Source organism: Chamaea fasciata, unplaced genomic scaffold (assembly GCF_029207755.1).
Source record: "Chamaea fasciata isolate MVZ Bird 193981 ecotype frontalis unplaced genomic scaffold, bChaFas1.0.hap1 SCAF_6, whole genome shotgun sequence".
NCBI lineage: Eukaryota > Metazoa > Chordata > Aves > Passeriformes > Sylviidae > Chamaea > Chamaea fasciata.
The window spans coordinates 47375850-47393574 of NW_027094091.1; the positions used below are offsets into that span (position 1 = coordinate 47375850).

General features: G+C 38.8%; 1 long non-coding RNA gene across 1 annotated transcript; it reads right to left on the reverse strand.

The window, feature by feature from the left end:
* Positions 1–5946: 5946 nt before the first annotated feature.
* Positions 5947–9098, reverse strand: LOC136290666 (uncharacterized). Its single transcript, XR_010721294.1, has 3 exons — positions 8701–9098; positions 8431–8589; positions 5947–6151 (listed from the first exon to the last, which is right to left on the reverse strand). It is a non-coding gene; the product is annotated as an uncharacterized lncRNA (long non-coding RNA).
* Between the last annotated feature and the right edge of the window lie 8627 nt (positions 9099–17725).

A 17725-nucleotide genomic window follows, 5' to 3' on the forward strand; every position in this document is an offset into this window, starting at 1 on the left:
GAAGCGCTGAGCCTATTTCCCCTGGAAGTAGTATGCCTCCCACCTTGGTCCTCTGGGTATCCAAATCCCAGTAATTCCAGAGGCTTTGGACTCAGGCACATTGTTTGGATAACACTGCTATAGCTCAGAGCCTGCCTGTGCCTAGGGATTCCACTGAAAGTCTGTGCAGAAGGAAGGAAGAGGCAAAAGCAGGAGATGACTGCTCTTTGCAGAACTCCAGCTGGTCCCAGAACTGTTATTTTGACCACCACTGATGGGATTGACCCTGATGGATATAGCATTGGATAGAGCCCGTTGCAAATTTGTTTGTTCTGGCAGCTCCCTGGTTTTTTTTGGAATTGCTAACTGTTATAGCATGAGTGTCAATTACTTATTTACAGGTGTCTGTACCAATAAACTCTGCTTTTTGCAGTACCAGCTTGCATCTTGATTTAGAAGGGGTTTGCTGCCTGTCAGCTTCCTGAAGCAGAGGAAATAATCTTTTAGAGGAAACTAAGATTTTAATAAGCACAGGGGTTAGGTTGTTTGGTTTTTTTTCCTTTTTTAGGAAAAAAAAAGAAGAAAACACCATTAACACACAAAGATTTCTTGACACAAATTGTAGTTTTAGGGTCTTTGGCAAAGCTTTTACTGTAATTCTCCACTGCTGTTATCAAAGTTGGTCGAAGAGCAGTTAACAAATCAGAAAGATATACCAGTGTGGTTGCTATGGTATGGTTGTTACAATTTCCTATTCCTCATAAACTATTTATTTCTGAGACTATCTCATTCAGCAATATTCACTCAGACTTGCAAACTTTTTTTTTTTTAATCAAGTATTAAACATTCCATTATTTAGTACCGTTTTAATTGTAGGGCTCACAAGTATTGTTTCTTTCCTTAGTGACAGTAATTTTTTATGGAGCCATCGAAGTGTATAGATACATTGAAAGTACTGAATGACACAAAGGGTTCTGGAAGAAATTTGCTAGGAATTTTGGAATACAGCACATTAATGAATCCAATGAGTATCCAAAGTTTTAGAAAAATCCACCTCAAAGTTACTCAGGCTTATTCTTTTTCTCAATATCTGAGCAGTTTCAGATATTGCAACACTGCTTAAGAGAAAATCCTAATGTGTGTACTCTCAAAGGACAGTTAACTCTTCTGTTTCAAAAAACATTTAACTCTTCTGTGAAGTTCAAAAGAGGGGGATAACTGTCCTTGCCAATGCAGCATACTGCTAGCTGGTAATACTGTAAATTTGGAGTCCTATTGGATTAAGTTATAAAAACTTTTTAATTACTTTAAAGCCAGTGCTCTTTTTCCTGGAGCTTCCTTCCAACCTATGGTCATAGCTGGTCTCCATTGGAAATTCACCAGGATGGCCATAAGTAACTCTAAAGCAAGAAGCCTTCCCTCTGCTACCACAGCTTCCAGTGAGAACTCAAAATGTATCAAAACTTGCAAATTCATCGGAATAATTTTGTTTTATCTGCATCTCTGGAATTTTCATTTTAGCAGTCAGATGTGAAAATGCCAAAATACAATTCTCATGTTGTCTCCAGCCTGACAACAATTAGAATCTCACAATAATAAGCGCCGTTGCAGAACTCGCTTCCATGATATTTGCAGCTCAAAACATAAATCCAAAATGTTCAGATGCTTTGAAGCAGATTACAGAATTCCTTATGTTTATCCAGTTACCAACTCTGAAATATATTGAGAATCCCATGTTAAAAGCTCTTGTAGAAAGGCATCCTTATGTCATTGCAATTGAACACCATATTGTGCAATGCACAAAGTACATGCTCAAAAAGCAGAAAATATCAGACATTTTCTTTACAAATTTGATGCTGAAAATGAAAAGTCTCCCATGACAGAGTGAAATTATTTAGCACTCAGCTTGTACAGAGACTATATTAATAATTCAAACCAAAAATAGAGAAGTGTGTTAGTACAACTCACCTGAATGCTAGAGTGATTACAAGACTGCAATATTATATGTAATATAACATAAAAATATAAAAGTATAAATATATAAATATATATGTAGTAGCTAATCATCATGTCCCCCTCACTAACTAATCATTGCACTGCTATATATCTGTCAGCATTTACACCAACAGGATTTCACCCATGTGAAAATTACTTACTGAAAATACTTGATTGTAAACAGGCAATTCCCATCATGGTGCCATAAGCCTGTCTATGCAATTTGTGTGTTGACAACCATTACCATCATTAGTGACAATCTCTCTAATTAGGCAAACAGGAAGACACTCATATGAAGAAACGTTGCTTTGCATGCATTCATTTTAACAAAAGATGGAATTACTTACCTATAATAAGGGTCAACTTCCCTGGTGTTGCCTTTCCCATCTGGTCAAAGAGGTTCATTTTTACACGACCAAACATATTTAATGAGCTTCTCAGCTGTACTATCAGAACAGTTTTACATGTCCTAAAAACAACACAGGAAATTAGTTTTCATCTACGAGTTCAAATCAAGTTTTATTTTTGTTTATTAATTCACATATCTGTATTTTTAAAGAAAGATAAACTTGTAATTTTCAGACTGTTTCAGGTTTATTCCACTTCTAACCCAGTTTCAGAATTTAAATCAAGGTAATTGCATGGAATGTAGAAGTAAGCAGAACTGAATGATCATTTCTAATTTCTACTGAGCACCAAAAAATCAAGTAGACAATCTGTTAGGGAAATGTGAGATGAAGCCTGCAAGAGCTTGAAATAGGTGCTAGAATTCCTGTTTATTTCCGTATATTCTATGTGTTTCCTTACATACTTCTGTGATGTGCAAACATTTTGAGTATATAGAGACTTATTTAGCAATGATCCAGTAGGCAGAAAGTCCTGCAGAGGTCAGTTGCAGCAGCCAAGCTGCAGCAGTTCAGTAATGTTATCAAGTGTCCTTGTGTAACAGGTCACCTTTCCTGGGAAAAATAAAAGCAAACCTAGCAAAACTCAATGCCTAACTGAAAAGACTTCAGTGATCAGAAGTAACAACATTACAGGAAAATATTTGCAGGAAAAGATTCATGGTGGTTTATTGGAGGTTTATGGAGGATAGGGTTTATTGACTTTTTACAAAGGAATTACTGTGAAAATGATTATGAAGTGCTATAAAGTAATGAGAGGTTGAAAGAAGGTAACCTGATGCAGAAATTTAAAATTCTTCATGTTAGGAAGAAGCAGTAGGACATCATAATATTCATGTGCATAACAAACTACTGTATTTTACCTCCTTAGCCCATTTAAACAGGCAAGCATACTGTCCTAAAACACAGCTCACACATGATAGCAAATAATATTTCAGTCAAAGTCATTTCACTTTGAAATCACTAAGATAGAAGGTGGCTTGTTTCATGTTGAAATACATGTCTTGTCCCCATTTGGTTTTAACTGGATTTTTTTTCTGTCTAGATGAAGAAGACATCTAGCCACTCACATTCCAGTGCATCTAGGGAAATTGTTGAGACTGAAACATTCATAGAAACTGCTAAAGTGATCAACAGCTCAAATCTGCTTCATTGACACTTAAATTAGTAACTTTGGAGATGCTCAAAAACTGTAGTTTAAAGCTCAACAGAACTAGAACTGGTAGCAAAATCTATGGAAAACTCTTTTACTGCTTTTACTGCTTCCATTTGAGGCTAGAAAGTAGTTTTTTTTATCAGTGATTTTTATTTTATTTTTGGACAGCTCTAGATAATTCTTTTTGAGTACTCCAAAAAAAAGTCTACCAGAAAACTTTTGTTATTATGTATTAACAATAGCAATAATAACAAAAAATAACAACAACAGCATAACAACAGTAATAGGGATATTTTTCTAGTTTTCTAGAAAATTTTACCACATTTTTAAATTTGTTATTTTAAAGGCTTAAAAATATATAGGACTTAATAAAGGATTTGGTCAAAGAGAAGACCTGGCACAGGATTCCTTTCAGCAAATTTTAGCTCTCTGAAGGTTAAGTGTCATGACAAGATTATACAGACGAGATACTGAAAAAATAATTCACCTGCCCCATGTCAGAGCCTGCTTCTGTAGAAGACTTCCTGGTGCTTGGTGCATGCCTCTTTCTCCACTGAGTAGAGTTCATACCACACCTGAACTCAGTTCAACACAGTTCATACCACACCTGTAGCTTTCAGATGAGTAAAGAACGGAGAATATGAGTTGTATGCTTTGTGCACAGGAGGGAAAGGTCTAAGCATTGTATGCACAGCAGGAAGAGTGGGTCAAATACTGCCTAAGATCAATATTTGAAGATCTATCACTATCTATATTTTAACCTTCCCATCTCTTGCTAGCATAGTGCAGTTTTTGCACCCACCTAATGAACATTTTATGCACTGCCTCTCTTTGCATCTGGTTCTTGATCTGTTCCTCAAACCTCTAACAGTGGTTTGAGTGGTTTTTTCCAGTGCCATCTTGACCCTTGAGGGACATCTATCATACCCTCCTATCTCTCCCTCTTTCTGGCTCTGCCTGATGATGCCCCCTTCCCTAACTAATAATTAAATTTTCAGCCAGAGATTTTACTCTAATTCACCCTTTGTGTCTGGAAGAGACTCCCTGTAGACAACCAGGACACCCACAAGCACCTTTGACATCAGCTGAACCACCAGCATGGCCCTGTTGTTTTGTTTTACTTATTCCCCCACTGGTCTGCAGCCACCTCTTTGAAGTCTAAACCCTTTGGTGCTGGGACTGAATTTTTCTTCCGTATTTGTACTGTATATGAGCATGGAAATTCACAGTTAAAGGTTTATTATCATTCCTATTTTTATTAGCATATATGATTGGAAACACAAATTTCAAATGGGATTACTCTCTTAACAATTACTAAAGCCAAATAGTACAGAGCATTGTCCTGCCTCACACTACAACAGTTTTCAGGTTGTGGTCCATGAAACCACCATGTTCAGAGACCTTAAACTAGGAAGTATGCCTGTTGTCAGTAAGCTGGAAAAGAATGAGGAGTTTCCAAACCAAAAAAGGCTAGAAAAGTACTGGGGGAAAAAAAGAAAAAAAGAAAAAAAAAAAAAAAAAAAAAAAAAAAAAAAAAAAAAAGGAAACTTCATACTCTGCATAAAGGTGATCCTGTTACAGGCTCTGGGAAGCTGTTCCACCTTTTCAGTGGGAATGTGAATTGAACTATGAGTATCCTGGAAGACGCTGCAAACACAAGCAAGCTGCTGGCAGTTCCTCAGTGTGTTCACCCAGGGAGGTAGAACTGCTGGTTCTGCAACTGAACATTTCCATCTGCAACAAAAATACTTTAAAGTATTTTGCCATCACACTTGATACCATGCTAGCTGCAGAAATTCTTACTATCTGCTGTTCCCATCCCATGAAAAACATGACTCCACTATACTGGGATTACAAACTGCTCCTAAAGCAATGTGGTAATTTAAATTCCATTTCCCATATGGACAAGGCAAATAAGCTGTAGATGGACCTTCCAGCTATTCTTTCTTTTTAATAACTGATGCATGATGGTCATATGCTAAACTCATTCGTCAATCTTATTTTTTTATCTATTGCCTGGAAAATACAGCAACATAACCCTGGACAGATAGAAGGGAGACTTCAGGCTGCGAATTAAAAACAGCCTGCTTCGAGAAGTGAGGACAGGTGCCGGCTTTGGCCAGCTAAGCAGGTGGAGGAGTTGATTGTGAGAAGGAAGGGTCCAGACAGATTCACTAATTAGGAGGGTGATAAGAGCAGGGGGCCTTGTGTAGCCAGTTTTAAACCCTGCGACCTTTCACCTGAAGCACCCTGGTCCCAGCCCAGCCACGACCAGGGGACCATGACCTCGGGACCATGACCTTGTCCTGATGATGTGCTGGTAAAGGGCTCTGCACACCCAGGGGTCGGGGGTTTTGGACCTATTCCAAGAGAAGTCGAGTTCTCAGCTTCGGTCCAACTGGCAGTCTCAGTTTTGCTATAACAAGACCCAAGGTAGAAATAAGCTGGAGAGGTGCATTCCTTCTTTCCTCCTGACAAGTGCCTCTCAAAGGAGCTGCTTGCATGCTGGTGTGGCCATGGGAGATGAGCCACGCTGGGTTGAGAAAAGTGACATAACCCAGCCATCACACAGCACATGGGGAGGGGTCTCCTCAGGAAAGGAAGAAGCCGTGTGCACCTGTGGTTTTATTAGGAAAAAAAGCCTTAAGGACCACATTTCTGTATAATTAAAAATTTCAACCTCTTTTAAATTTTTTCAAACACTGACATCATGTTTCAAACAAAAAAAAGTATAGTTCTACTTGTATTAGTTTTGTCCCTCAGAGACCTTTTTGTTATATTTCAAACACATCTGAGCCAGGAAAACCAAGGACATATTTTAAGCAATCTGTATTTAGAGACACGAATCAAATTTTAAGCAATCTGTATTTAGAGACACAAATTGGGAAACAGTATTTTGGAAATGTTTTTGATTGGTGAAAGGAAAGACAGTCACTTTAACACAATATGTAAAAATGGTTTTGGAATATACCAGACTATAAACAGGGTGAAGAAAACACTGCTTAGCTGTTCTAAAGCAAAGCATGTGCTTAGCCAGGGTTAAAAACCACAGATCCAACAATTTAATATGTGTATTTTGAGCTTAATAAAAAAGGCTTAAGCTTTTAAATTACTTTAATCTTATAAAAAAATTTCAAGGCCTAGATTCCTACTGTGTTTTTTTCCTGTATATGCAGTAAGTTGAACTAATCTTATCTTTGAATGAGATCACATTTAAAATTATTATAATGATTTAATTGAATTTACAATTCCAGGAAAACAAACTTTCCAGTACTTGTTCCTACAAGGTAAATGTTTGGCAGAGACAAAACACTTGATTTAGTATTCATAAGTCCTAAGATACCAGTCCTGAAATGAGGGGCATTTTTGATTTGTCTGAGATAACTGATGACGTTGAATTAAGTGACGCTTTTCAGAAACATTACTTTTAGTAATTCTCCTGGCTTTTAAGTTGAATTTTTCAATAATTTCCATTAAATACATTTTTTATGACTGCTGTAATTGTTACATTGCTGTTGCAACCCTTGCTGTACCTGTCGTATCATTAGCAGACATACCTTCAGAATTGCAACTTGAATTTAAATCCTACTGATAAATTTTTATACCTGGGTGTAGAAAGAGGCCATTTGCTTTTGTAACACTTATAAATCCTGCATATCATGCCACACTTCTTACTCAAGTGGAAGATACACTCTGCATGCTTAAAAGTCTGACTCAGTTTGGGAGAGCTGCTTCTCAAGGGCTCAGTCCGGAGGAGATGGGGGGTGTCCTGGTGGCACAGCCCATTCCCCACCCGCAGCACACTGTGCCGGGGGCTTGGACACTGTCTGTCAATTGTCACCCTCAAAGGCAACGTGTTCCCCTCAGACAGGATTTCCTCTGGCTCAAGCCACAGAAGCTTTGCCAAAGCAACTGCGTGGAGTCAACAACCAGGCACTGGCACCAGCAGAGAATCTGTAGAAAAAGCTAAAGCAGGAACTGAAAATATTCTTTTTATTCAGACTGGGCTAAAGCCATTCTTGGTGCTTGATCCAAGCTTGTTCCAATCTCATCTCAGTCCCCCCAACTCTGCAGTGCTCCACAGCCCTTCTTATCTTCTTCTCTTTCTCTATTTACTACAAATTTCCCTTATTCCTTGCCTTTCTAATCCTTAAACAATATTCTTCTGACCAAAAAAAAAAAAAAAAAAAAAAAAGAGAATTAACATGCCATTTATCACCACAACATTAATAGCTATGTACTAACACTCTCTCTTCCCCTTTTGTCCATTCCTACACTACTCTTCAAGGCAGGAAGATTGCCTCTTTGTATAGTGTCCACGCTTTGTAAACTGTGCCTGCCTTTGGTTGGTCCCTCATAAAAAGCACAATCAGTAAAATCTCTGCAAGAAGAAAAGCAAGGAAACTTCCTCACCGGGATTTTTGATGGTGATGAGCTATTTTCTCAAGCTGTACTCTGACAGAAAGTACCATGGTCTCACTAAGTAGAAAATCATATTTTTAGTCATTTGTCTCAAATGGGAGAGTTGTCTGTAGTCTCACCACAGGCTGTAATTCTTCACTCATGGCCTAATAAAATGCTTCAGTTTCTGAAGTTTACCACCTTTTCTCTTTGAATTTCTCTTCACTACTCAGTACAGCTACAATACTTTGTTTCTTGAAAACCTAAAAACTAAACCAACCCAGACTTCCATTTGTCCCAAACACCTGCATGTCATTTTTCTACGACATTTTTAAGCAGAACAATTACACCAAGACCCAGATATTCTATGTAACATAATGAGAAATCAGACAGCATGAGAAGAGTGCAGCATTCTGGAAACCTGTGAAACTTGCTTCGACAAAGCTATAAAAATAAACTGCCAGTGGTGTTTGCCAGATTTCCTAATGTTCTTACCCATCAGCTTTCTCAACAGGCACTTGGGGCTCTTCAGAGCTTCCATTTGCCCCGACCATCGCTCCTGTGCAGGGTCCTGCGCAGCGGGGACGGGGACACCCCTGTGGGCACGTCTCACTGCAGATCCATTGCTCAGCCACTGCCTTCCCCAAGCCATGCCTGAAACATGCAGCAGGGACCATCTGATTCCTCAGCCTTCTACCTTCTTGACTTGCCCTTCCCTGAACCGTCTCTCTTACCCTCCTATGGACACTGTCCCTTTGTTATTACCTGCAATAGCCACAAGCCCTGTGGGTTTTATGCTCTTGGCCAGGCTTCAAGTTCCAGCGCTTCCCTTGCTTCTCACCCTCCACACACTAATCAGAGGTTCCCTAGTGGCGTCTGGGATGTAGATGCCTGTTTAACTTCTGTCCTCAGCATTTCAAAACCATTAGTCAGGGCCTGGACTGTGGCCATCAGAATAAGAGTACTGTAAGGTAAACAGTAACTCCCATATTCTCCTCACCCCCTGCATCTGGAAGACAAATAATGAGTCCCACGGTGTATTGTTTATTCTCATCCCATATTAATTTTAGTTATAATGGTCAGCTAATAGCCATTTCCTGGATATTAGGTGGAGCACAGCAAGGTACCACAAAACATGGAGATGGGTACCCTGAGATGGGAGGATGGCTGACTCGTTCCTTCACACACTTCACCATATTCTGAACTTTATCTCCAATTAGCAATCCTGGTCATTGTTACTCTAACAAGTTACCTGTGACAGTCTGTGTTACCTGCAAAACAAATGCCTGATCCAGACCAACCTGTGGTCAGAGCAAGCTTCTCTGAGTTAAACCCCATGAAATCCCCAGGTGATCATGCCTCTACCTGATTTGCTATAAATAACATCCACGCTGTGAATTAGCCCAAATGTTAAACTCATCTGCAAGCCCCGTGCCTTCAGCTCATCACTGTTAATTCGTTCAGGCTCCCCTCTTCTTCATTTTAGGTAATGTCAGGTTGCTTCTCCCTTGGGGGAGATAATACTGTACTTACTAATTCCCAGCTTGTGGGAAGGACAGAAGGCATGGGAGCTTGTAGAAGACAGAGACAGTCAGAGAAAACCTGAGGACAATCTGCAGTTCTCCTGTCAGTGTCAGGCTTGAGACTATTGGGGTCTATTGGTTTGCTCAAATTTTCCTTTGGCAACAGCCCTTTCCTAAAATGCCCTTCATTTCTCTGATCATTTACCAAATCACTTCACTTCAATATGGGCAAGTTACAATGTTTTTCTTCATTTTAACTTGTCCTTTTGCTTACCTGTATTAACTGTTATTGAAGATCAGCTTTTAAAATGTGCTGATATTTATACTACATAACTTGCAGAAAATATATTATAGTTTAACAAACTATGTTAAAATATAGACTGGTCAAATTACATAAATCTTAATAAATATCCCAACCAAAGTTTTAGGGTCTCTTGCACTCACATCTGTTCACCTAACAGACCCACCCACTATCTTTATCATCATAATAAATCCTGGTCCCCAACAAGTGCCAGTGAGACTTACGTGCATGCAAACCGATTTGTTTTCATCAATGCAATACCTAATAAAATTCTGGTAAACATTAATGATGGTCTTCACCATAAAGAAAAAATAATAAGTAAACATGTGAAAATGGAAACAGATGTTTTCCTAACTACCATAATCAAGAAGACCAATTTACAGAGTAGAAATAGTTATTTGCATGGTCAACAATGATGTAACAGATCATGTATCTTGTGCTACATGTTCTAACAAATACGACATTTTTTGCTTTAGGATAAAGGAAAAGGCTCCTATCCAAATAGGCTGGGGAAAGACCAGTGAAGAAATTGTACAAAAGCGTATTTTTTTCAGTTTTATGCTTACATTGTTTTCAATATTGCAGTTTTTGTCATTTATTGGTAAAGAAAAAAAAATGTTATAAAGAATAAAATGGTACTTTTGACACAATCTATTGCTATTAAAAAGGTATAAATCATAAAAGCACTGGATCTTGATTTGTGCCCATACTACATGCAAGAAATTTGCTTTGAATGCAATGGAAATCAATCCTTTCTTGGAATAATATTTTTTTATAGACTATGTGTTCATTTGAATCATGATTTGACACTTGACGGCATGAAATTTTTATGGAAAATCAAAGAAACAAGAATTAAAAAGAGCTGAGAACTGTAACTGTATCTAATATTTCAACAAGAGGCAAGATAAAGACTTATGCCTCAAAAATCTGTGGTCTAAACTACTGTCACATCTCACTCACTAGATAAAACATGCAATCTCTCCCTGTTCCCAAAGAAGTAGGAACATAAGACCACAGACAAAATCAGTTTTACTAGGAGAGGTTTACACAGAAAAGTTGTTCCAAAGAGTGGCTTGAATGACATAAAGAGAGATCCCTGGTGCTTGACAAATGGAAAGTGAGACAGCATCATAAAGATGTTAAGCTATGACAGAGAGAAAATAATAAAATCAGAAATAAGTTACTGGCGGTCAGCAGGGAAAAGCGAGTAAGTGCTCTCTGGGGGTGTGCACCCCAAGCCCCTAAAAGTTAACAGGAGATTAAATTCATCTTTGTGTAACTGCAATATAGACTGAAGTCAAATAATTTTGCCCTTTAGCTTCAGCGCTGTCAGGATTTCCACTTACTTCAATGCATCACAAGCATAAGAATGCATTCAGCCTTGGTGCTAAACTGCGGTCCACATGAGGAAATGTCATCCAGAATCAAACTTGATACTGAGCTACGCTGATTTATGGCATGTGTAGATCCAAAATTTTCAGAAACAAACCTTCAGCTCAGAAATCGTAGAGGAACACGTAATTCCTGTAAAACATCTAAATCAAGTTCTTACACGAGGAAGCTGGGCTCCTGGCAGTACTGGGGGGAGGTAAGTCCTTAATTCAGGTGGTCTGAATCATCACCTGGCAGGTCCCCTCCACTCTGCAGGAAGCACCAACCCTGAGGCTTGGCAGCCCTTCTGCCATGTGTTTGGAATGCCCTTTGTCCATATAAAGAGGTAGCAGAGCATTGCACAGATCCTCAAGTTTTACTGAATGCTTTGCTTTTTTCTGAACGTTACTTTCTCACTCTCACACAATGAAGTTTAAACGTATTAATGAAGAACCCTAGAAACTTAATATGCATAGAACTACAGTCAGCTCTCAATTACAGTTTGAGGGTTACATAGTTTGTACACGGAGCACAGAGCAGCTCTGGCACAAGCGTTTCACTGGATTTGCTTCCCTAAGGAGCAGATTCACTCTCTCTCTCTCTCTCTCTCTGCTCCCCACAAACGGATGTAGTAATGAAATAAGCTATCCCAGGCCAGAAAATGCAGATGTGCTGCTCTGCGTGCTATTGACACCCAATGCCGCGTCCAGCAAGAATGAAGCCAGAAATGTCCACCACACCCAAATCGTCTCTGAAGAATCAGACACGTATGGCCTAAGAATTATAGGTTTTATTAACTGCTTTCTCCATTTTTTTCCTTCTTGTCTGTCAGCCCATTCATCTGAAGGAAGGCCCCACTGAAAAATGTTTCTAACAAAGAACTCCTTCTCAGAGATACTTTACATTTTTTCAAAGACTCACACTTGGGTTACTACATGGTCCATCTTCTGTTTCGCACACTGCTCATCTTAGAGTATAGCGAAAAGCTTTAATAATTGTGGGGAAAGGAATGCTAGAAGAACAGTAGGAGAAGTGATTTTCAAAAAGTAAAATAAACAATTTCTAGAAGTACAAGTCCTGCCGCTCCTTTTCACTCCCTCTCCCTCCCTACCTGCTTGTATCTCATGCACAAATACTGTACTTTGGATAAGCTACAAAGTTTTGCACAGAATGAAGAGCAGTTATTCTTACTGACAGTACTATATGAAGCCAGTAACGAGGAGTAACTGGGGCCAGGTCCTTTGGGAAAAAGGTCAGCAGAATTCCAAGGTATTTTTTCTGTCAGCACTAAGCAATCCGCAGGGAGTCAAAATTTATCATTATACTGGACTCATGCTTGAACCCATCAACTTTTTCTTCCAGGAACTTTGGTCCATATATAAATATAGGCTAAATATATTCTTACATGCTGAAATGCTTGGCTTTTGTTTTTGCCACAGGCATTCAAATATAGTTATAAAACAATGAACACGAGGAAGTATATATGGACAAATCAGGAAGAGTGTTTAAGACATAAATCTATGGTCTAAGGAAAACAAGTTTTTCTTTAACCATGTGTAACAGATTATGAACCTGATTTTACTGAGAATTTGTATTTACTCATTTGACATTTGCATGTAGTATTATAAAATTAATCTAAGTTTCTTTATAAAATAAATATAATTTTTCAATCATATGATTCTGTGAAAACAGATTTTATGGAAACACATGGAACCAAAAAAAAAAAAAATCAAAACTTTGTGTATAACTGCACATGGTCAAAAACCTACAAATTGCATATGGGGCTTCATTGCTAATAAAATAATGTGACAATAATGCTAGCCTGTGCTTCCCTTCCCAGAGAAGAGCAGCAGAAAAGGCAAATCTGAACTTTTGCTGAAACATTCAGAAAATCACCTCTATGACCCTGTGCTGGGCTAATTTTCTTCACAGTGGCTGGTATGGGGAAGTGTTTTGGATTTGTGCTGAACACAGAGTTGATAACATAAAGATGTTTTTGTCTTTGCTGAGCAGGGCTTACACAGAGCCAAGGCCTTTTTGTACAGCCACGCTGGCAAGAGGGCTGGGGGTGCATGGGAGTCTGGGAGGAGACGCAGCCAGGACATGTGACCCCAACTGACCAAAGGGATATTCCAGGCTACATGACATCAGGCTCAGTATGTAATGTGGGAGGAAGAAATAGAAAGGGAGGGGCGTTTGGAATGATGGCATTTGTCTTCCCCAGTAACCGCTGCATGGGATGGGGCCCTGCTCTCCTGGAGATGGCTGAACACCTGCCTGCCCATGGGAAGCACTGATTTAATTCCTTATTTTGCTTTGCTTGTGCGTGAGGCTTTTGCTTTCCCTATTAAACTGTCTTTATCTCAACCCATGAGGTTTTGACCTTTTACCCTTCCTAGTCTCTCTCCAATCCCACTGGCAGGGGAGTGAGCGAGCGGCTGTGTGCGGTTTGGCTGCTGGCTGGGGTTAAACCCCAACAAATCTAGGCATTCCCATGGCATAAGGTAACCAGTTTCCCTGTGTACAACTTCCCCTCAAGTTCACTCCATAATTCTTTTTTCCCCCAAATAAGATAAAAACTTCAGCCTAGAGAAGAGGAGGCTGAGGGGAGACCTTATTTTGTTTTTTAATGTCCTTATAAAGGGAAACAGGCCCTGGTATCTTCACTCTTGTGATCAGTGACAGGACCTGAGGGGATGGCATGAAGCTGAGTCAGGGGAGGCTTAAGCTGGATACCAAGAATCCACTGGAACAGGCTCCCCAGGGCTGGTCACAAAATCAGCCTGACAGAGTTCAAGAAGTTTGGATAATGCTTTCAGGGCCATGGTGTGATCCTTGGGGTATCCTGTGCAGGGTCAGGAGTTAGACTCGATGAGCCTCGTGGGTCCCTTCCAACTCAGCTTATTCTGTGATTCTATGGCTGAGTAGCTAGACACACAGAAACTCAAGGATAGCTAATACATCTTCTTCCATTTTAAAACCAAATCAATAGCCACAACCTTTCTCAGGTTCTCAAGTACTTACTCTAAGCCACGGGCCAGTCATGTACTTTTAGTTCGGCATCAGTCCAGCAAAGCACTTACACATGCTCTTAACTTTGAGCACATGAGCAGTCCCATGGATTTCAGTGGGACTTCTCACTAGCTGGATGTTAAGTGAGGGCAAAAGTGACTTACCTGGACCAGTGCCATAAACGGGAAAGCCTGTGCTGGTGAGACTGAATACTTTCATGTATGAAATGCCTATCCTATTTTGTGGGAATGGATACCTAAAGATAATGCTAATAATCACAAGAACCTCTATTATTTCAGGTACAGAAAGGAATGGAAGATTTTTTTTGGAAAGAAAAGAAAACAAACATCCATCCAAACTGGTACAACAACCAGTATCAGGTGTTGCGTCTGTGTTTCCTAGGACAACGAAAATAATATTATTGTGTTTCCACAGCAACACAAATGTATATGCCATGATACAAAATACATTCACATATGCAAAGGAAGAAAAGGTCTTATATATAGTAACATAATAGATGAAAGATCCATATCCAGCTCAAGGACAGTTTTTCCTCCCAGTAACCTGCATAAAATAAAATCAATCTAGAATTTACATTTTTCTGTTTCTGTGCTGTGCAGATCTACTGTGCAACCATGAAGTAATCCACAATTTTTGGGGTTTTCAGCCCAATAGGTGCTTTCCTTTGTATGGTTGATCAAGGATATCAGCCAGAAAATGTCTTCTTCCTCTGTTTCCAGATGTAGATTGGAAATGCTTTTGTGACCCATTCATTATTTTTAATTTGCTAAGTGTGGAACACAATAGAGTGGACAAATAAATAGCACTAGGGGCAAAAGAATGAAGCTTGAAACTGTAGGCACAGTGGTGATTGACTGGGACTTGGCTGTCATACTCAGCCCTAGAGGATTTAGCACTGCTCAGGTTCAGACCAGCACTGTGATTCACACACAATCAACCAGCAAGGTGCAAGGGGTGCTGCACACACCAGGTTTTCCAAGAATCAATCCCCTGTGGTGTGCAATAGACTCCATCCTGGGTTGGATTTATTGGCCTCATTAGAACAACCTAACCGGGAAGATTTACCTGCACAAAGGCATATGCATGTGCAATAACTCCTAAACACATCACGTACACATGTATATGCTGTTCGTATCCCATGTACCACAGGAACCCACATTTCTCTTCAGGATGACTCCAGCAGACATACAAAATCTTTATCCATCACCTATGAAAAATCACAACCAAAGCTGCCACTCAATCCTTAGCAGAGGTGCCAGTAACTGAAAGGCATGGAGATGAAAGAAGTGATTTTCCCTACAAAACCATCTTTCTGATGGTGCATGATGACTCACTGTTACTCTAAAATCTGTGAAGAAAAGGAGAAACTGTTTTCATTCTACCAGACTACCCACAGTTGAACCTGTGCACCTTCAGGATCTTATCAAGTGTGACTGAGATATAGCTGAACCGAATTTATTTCTGCTTTCAAAAAGTCATAGCTAGCATCTTCTAGGAGTCAATTCCTCATAGATCTGTTCCTCATTTTACTATGAAATGTCAGCCTCAGGTTACAGCAAAACCAAAACAGAACTCTGGGACAATGTAGCGAAGGTTGGCTGGCTGAACTATTTGTGAAATATAATTATTTCATTTTTGATGAGAAAAGAGTGATCAGGGTCACAGATACAAGTATTTACAAGTGCAAACTATTATCCTAAGAACTCTAGGATTTACCTAGGGAAAAATACATTTACTGGAATGAACATTGACAAGTAAAATATTTAATCCCTAAAGTTTTATTTCCCCCTAACATAAAATAATATTACTTTGAATGCTCCATAAATAACACTAATGGAGAGATTTTGAATGGTAAATCTCTAATGATATACGAGAGAGGACTTAAATAGGTTTAACTGGGCTCTTTCTCAAACTTGGCAACAGACAATTTTAGGGTTTTTTAAGCAGCATTATAATATGTTATCTTTTTGGATCAAATCCTAAAAAAGCATTTTGTTCCAAAATTGCAAACACCACCAATTCAGAAGCAACTGGAGGAAAAGCATTTTTTAGTGCCCCTACCAAGTTAAGAGAAAACATCACTTTAGTGCTCTGTGGCATGATGGGAGCTCTCTACAGATGCCAATGAGTGGTTGTACAAAGCCTCAACTGGGCTTCGACACTGAGTATGTGAAGAGAAGCTTTGTAGGAAAGTTCTGCCAACAGAGCTGCTGCCCGAGTCCACATCTAGAGCACAAATGGGTTAAATGCTGCTTTTTTAAAAATTAGTTTTCCAATACAGCATTACTAAAAAATAAAGAGATAGTCAAGGGTTATTGATCACATTTTTTTTAGTTAAATAAGAGAAGCAGAAAGATGGAGAAGAGTTTGTCCAAATTAGCATAGGAATGCTTTCCGCCCTCAGCTGAGGCCCTTCTAGTCCTCAATTCTGTGCCTCAAGCAAAAGTAGTAACACTGGGACATAAACCACAGGTCAGAATTCAGGGTCATGTGAATTGACAATATTCCCCCCACACAATAATTTTAAGCAAAATAAAAATTCCATCAATAGTGAGTCATCAACAGAGGTTCAGCCTAAGATCAGAAACAGGACTAAAACTGTGGCTGGAGTAGGAAACAGCCCAGAGCGCTGTCTTAGAAAGCGTGCAATGAATTTATGCGAAAAGGCTTCAGCCGCACACATTCGCAGCAAAATTGTGCATTAATCTATAACCTTCTCTGGTTCACGAGCTGAACAATTTTGGGTGCAATAAAATAAGAGTTAAATTTACTGGACTGATGATATATGTATGCCACAGTTTACCCCTCTGAAAATATAAAACTGTACCTAATATGATTTAGGTACAAATCATATTAGATTTGTACCTAAAAAAGACAATTCCAAAAAAGCATGTTGCATATAAATAACAAGTCAAAATCCTTCTAACTAGAAACCATTTAAGCATATACAAAAAGAGAATTGTTCGAGAGTGTAATTATAGAGGGAAGTTTAATTTTTTATTTTTGTTTTGATATTTATTTTTATTTTGGTTATGTGTCAAAAAAAAAATGAAAAACTATTTAAATTTGTATTTAGCATTCATTACCATGGGTAAAATACCATACAGAGGATTTTACTAAGACAGCATTAAGATACCCTAATTTCAGCATTAGTAAGAAACACTATTTAAAATACAATGAAATTTCTTCTCTGCTGTGAAATTTCTGAGCTACCTAGATGTTGTGCTTTACAAATATTTCTACACCGTGGATACAAATTAAGAAAAAATCTCCATATGCAGGAATTCCACCTCTCCCCCTTCCGATAACATACACTTCCAGAGTAGTTTTCTTCATATTTTTCAGAGTTTACAGCTAAATATTTTTTCCAAAAGACTTCCATTGTATGACTCCCTAAATTGTGCATTAAAGTCCTACAGAACACATTTTCAGTGAGATATTGAAATAAAAGCGTTTTTGACTACTTAAAGTTATAGTCAAGTGAAGTCCATGGTTTTAGTGTACATAAGGATGAGTATTACATTAAGCAAAATTTATGCCTTTCAAAATTCAAGGATAGAGG